The sequence below is a fragment of the Rhinoraja longicauda genome, unplaced genomic scaffold (genome assembly GCF_053455715.1).
Source record: "Rhinoraja longicauda isolate Sanriku21f unplaced genomic scaffold, sRhiLon1.1 Scf000083, whole genome shotgun sequence".
Taxonomy (NCBI): domain Eukaryota; kingdom Metazoa; phylum Chordata; class Chondrichthyes; order Rajiformes; family Arhynchobatidae; genus Rhinoraja; species Rhinoraja longicauda.
This window is the reverse complement of record NW_027601301.1, coordinates 255,001-260,000: the sequence shown is the minus strand read 5'-3', so window position 1 is coordinate 260,000 and position 5,000 is coordinate 255,001.

Here is a 5,000-nt window from a genome sequence, read left to right as displayed (position 1 = left end):
CCCCCGCCCGACTGACGACCCTGCGGGCCCGGCGACCCGGTGTCCCGTTGCCGCGCGGGGAGTGATCCTCGGGGCCGTGCCGGGCGGGCCCAGCGACACGAAGAGAGTGGGGGGGGGGGTCGGATGGGGGGGGCACTGGGGAGAGAGGGGTGGGGGAGAGAGTGCCCCCCCCCCCATTAGGGGCGAGTTTATGCAGTCATCAGAGTTTATACCTAACCTCATGATGCTTTATTAGCCGGATAGGCTGTCTGACCTCGCCCCCAGTCCCTACTCCTTCCACTGGATTCTTCTTATACCCTCTTTTTCTTCGTGCCCCCCCCCCCCCCCCCCCCCCACGCAGGGAGGGTTCCAAGAGGGAGGAGGGAGGGAGGGAGTCCCGGGGCCGTGAGAGAGAGAGAGCCTCATTAGCTGCTAGGTTCACCTCATTAGCTGCTAGCTAACGCGTCAGACCTTTTACATTCTTTAGAGGATTGAAACCTCAGGGCCTTTAACCCCCGTTCACCGTTTACACTCAACGATCCTTCCGAACAAAACCCTTACACATCTGTCCGTCCAACTGACCCCCGAGATACCTAACACGCAGATTAACACGTCAGCGGTGATCGGCGTGTCATAGAGGAGTCACAAAGACGGGCAAAATAGAGTGGTTGAATAAAAAATACTCACTCAATTGGCCGTGATTTAACGTAGCACACAATGATGCCAAGCCCATGCAAAGTCCAGTGGCCCAAGCAAACAAATAAGATAGATCTGGCTCGGCGTTCCTCATCTCCACATCGTCACCCAGCACGCCGACGCCCAATAACAATTCCCCCGCAAATTGTGCACCTCGAGCGGCAGTACTTTAAACGGCGCCGTCTTCGGCGTGGACGGCATGAACCAAGTCGGCAAGCATCGTCACCCAGCACACAGACGTCCACTAACAATTCCTCCCCCCTGCAAATTGCGCGCCGCGAACGGCAGTACTTTCAAGTATGCCGCCTTCGGCGGGGACATCGTGAACCAAATCGGCAGGCAGGCGTCGTCAGCCGGTCGACCGACCCCCAGTTGCATTGCCCCAACGGCCATTGTGCACTTCGAACAGAACAGTGCTTTTAAAATATTCCGCCTGCCGCGTGTACATCATGAAACAAATGGAAAGGACGAACCGGGCGTGCAACCGATGCACGGAGAGTGACAGGTCGTCAAGCAAGTCCGTGGCAATCCGTCGGCCGACTCGGCCGCGGCCAGCAGAGGCGTTTTGGCCCGGGCGCGCCGAACTTTGCGCGCCCTCGGTATGCGTAACACTAGCACATGCCTTCAAAACTCACTACAAAATAACCCCAAAGTATGCCGCCTTCCCCGTGGGCCTTGTTACCAATATCTTGCCCTGCTTCCTGATGCCCTTATGGGGTCGGCTCTGTTCTTGCAGAACCCTCAGGTGGTGCAGAGTCTGGGCCATTTTATCAATATCTTGCCCTGATTCCTGATGCCCTTATGGGGTCGGCTCTGTTCTTGCAGAACCCTGAGGTGGTGCAGAGTCTGCGCCTTGTTATCAATATCTTGCCCTGCTTCCTGAAACCCTTATGGGGTTGGTTCTGTTACAAAACCCTCAGGTGGTGCAGAGTCTGGGCCACTTTATAAATAACTCTGCCTGCATTAGGGTCAGGGTCAGGGTTAGGGTTAGGGTTAGGGTTAGGGTTAGGGTTAGGGTTAGGGTTAGGGTTAGGGTTAGGGTTAGGGTTAGGGTTAGGGTTAGGGTTAGGGTTAGGGTTAGGGTTAGGGTTAGGGTTAGGGGTAGGGGTAGGGGTAGCGGTAGGGGTAGGGGTAGGGGTAGGGGTAGTTTGAACTACTGCCGCTCCAGGCGCGCACTGTGCGTGGGTAATTTTCAGTGGGCGTCGGTGTGCTGGGTGACGATGCCGCCCAGACTCTGCACCACCTGAGGGATCTGCAAGAACAGAGCCGAACCCGCAAGGGTATCGGGAAGCAGGGCAAGATATTGATAACAAGGCCCAGACTCTGCACCACCCGAGGGTTCTGCAAGAACAGAGCCGACCCCATAAGGGTATCAGGAAGCAGGGTGAGATAGTGACACCATTTGTAAAACCGGCAAATCCCACCCAGGAAACATTGCAAAAATTGGCCTCTAATGCTGGAACGTGGGTAAAGCCAAACAAACACGACACGTTTTAAAAGAACGTTACTAAAACAGCCTGGGATATGCCCATGACAAAGGATAGGCCGAACCTCACCAGAAAAAAAGAGAGGGAGACCACGGCAGAGCTGAGGGATAAACATGAGATGGTGATAAAACCAGCAGACGAGGGGAGCAGTAGGGTTACAAATTAATGTCAATATGGGGCCTGCTCCCACTGGGTAATAGACAAAAACATAGAACAGGGTGACAGGAGAGACTGGATAGCACAGAGGATAACCCGTGAGCGAAATAATGGGGTGTATGCAGTTCAATGTAAGGAGTGTACCTTACGGTACATAGGCGAAACAGGTAAAACAGCCTCAGCGGTGATCGACGTGTCAAAGAGGAGTCACAAAGACGGGCAAAATAAAGTGGTTGATTATAGACAATAGACAATAGACAATAGGTGCAGGAGTCGGCCATTCAGCCCTTCGAGCCAGCACCGCCATTCAATGCGATCATGGCTGATCACTCTCAATCAGTACCCCGTTCCTGCCTTCTCCCCATACCCCCTCACTCCGTTATCCTTAAGAGCTCTATCCAGCTCTCTCTTGAAAGCATCCAACGAACTGGCCTCCACTGCCTTCTGAGGCAGAGAATTCCACACCTTCACCACTCTCTGACTGAAAAGGTTCTTCCTCATCTCCGTTCTAAATGGCCTACCCCTTATTCTTAAACGGTGGCCCCTTGTTCTGGACTCCCCCAACATTGGGAACATGTTTCCTGCCTCTAATGTGTCCAATCCCCTAATTATCGTATATGTTTCAATAAGATCCCCCCTCATTCTTCTAAATACCAGTGTATACAAGCCCAATCGCTCCAGCCTTTCAGCATACGACCGTCCCGCCATTCCGGGAATTAACCTAGTGAACCTACGCTGCACGCCCTCCATAGCAAGAATATCCTTCCTCAAATTTGGAGACCAAAACTGCACACAGTACTCCAGGTGCGGTCTCACCAGGGCCCGCTACAACTGTAGAAGGACCTCTTTGCTCCTATACTCAACTCCTCTGGTTACGAAGGCCAACATTCCATTGGCTTTCTTCACTGCCTGCTGTACCTGCATGCTTCCTTTCATTGACTGATGCACTAGGACATCCAGATCTCGTTGAACTCCCCCTCCTCCTAACTTGACACCATTCAGACAATAATCTGCCTTTCTACTCTTACTTCCAAAGTGAATAACCTCGCACTTATCTACATTAAACTGCATCTGCCATGTATCCGCCCACTCACACAACCTGTCCAAGTCATCCTGCAGCCTTATTGCATCTTCCTCACAATTCACACTACCCTCCAGCTTAGTATCATCTGCAAATTTGCTAATGGTACTTTTAATCCCTCCGTCTAAGTCATTAATGCATATCGTAAATAGCTGGGGTCCCAGCACCGAACCTTGCGGTACCCCACTGGTCACTGCCTGCCATTCCGAGAGGGACCCATTTATACCCACTCTTTGCTTTCCGTCTGTCAACCAATTTTCTATCCATGTCAGTACCCTACCCCCAATACCACGTGCCCTAATTTTGCCCACTAATCTCCTATGTGGGAGCTTGTCGAAGGCTTTCTGAAAGTCGAGGTACACCACGTCCACTGACTCTCCCCTGTCAATTTTCCTAGTTACATCCTCAAAACATTCCAGTAGATTTGTCAAGCATGATTTCCCCTTCGTAAATCCATGCTGACTCGCAATGATCCTGTTACTGCTATCCAAATGCTCAGCAATTTCGTCTTTTCTAATTGACTCCAGCATCTTCCCCACCACTGATGTCAGACTAACTGGTCTATAATTACCCGTTTTCTCTCTCCCTCCCTTCTTAAAAAGTGGGATAACATTTGCTATCCTCCAATCCACAGGAACTGATCCTGAATCTATATAGAACATTGAAAAATGATCTCCAATGCTTCCACTATTTCTAGAGCCACCTCCTTAGGTACCCTGGGATGCAGACCATCAGGCCCTGGGGATTTATCAGCCTTCAGTCCCATCAGTCTACCCAAAACCATTTCCTGCCTAATGTGGATTTCCTTCAGTTCCTCCATCACCCTAGGTTCTCCGGCCCCTAGAACATTTGGGAGATTGTGTGTATCTTCCTCAGTGAAGACAGACCCAAAGTAACGGTTTAACTCGTCTGCCATTTCTTTGTTCCCCATAATAAATTCCCCCGTTTCTGTCTTCAAGGGACCCACATTTGCCTTGACTATTTTTTCCCTCTTCACGTACCTAAAAAAACTTTTGCTATCCTCCTTTATATTATTGGCTAGTTTACCCTCGCACCTCATCTTTTCTCCCCGCATTGCCTCTTTAGTTAACTTTTGTTGCTCTTTAAAAGAGTCCCAATCCTCTGTCTTCCCACTCTTCTTTGCTATGTTATACCTCCTCTCCTTAATTTTTATGCTGTCCCTGACTTCCCTTGTCAGCCACAGGTGTCTCTTACTCCCCTTAGAGTCTTTCCACCTCTTTGGAATAAATTGATCCTGCAACCTCTGCATTATTCCCTGGAATACCTGCCATTGCTGTTCTACCGTCTTCCCTGCTAGGGCCTCCTTCCAGTCAATTTTGGCCAGCTCCCGCCTCATGCCTCTGTAATCCCCTTTGCTATACTGTAATACAGACACTTCCGATTTTCCCTTCTACCTTTCCATTTGCAGAGTAAAACTTATCGTGTTGTGATCACTGCCTCCTAACGGCTCTTTTACCTCTAGTCCCCTTATCAGATCAGGATCATTAAAAACACTCACTCTATTGGCCGTGATTTAACCTAGCACACAGTGTTGCAAAGCCCATGCAAAGTCCAGTGGGCCAAGCAAACAAATAAGATAG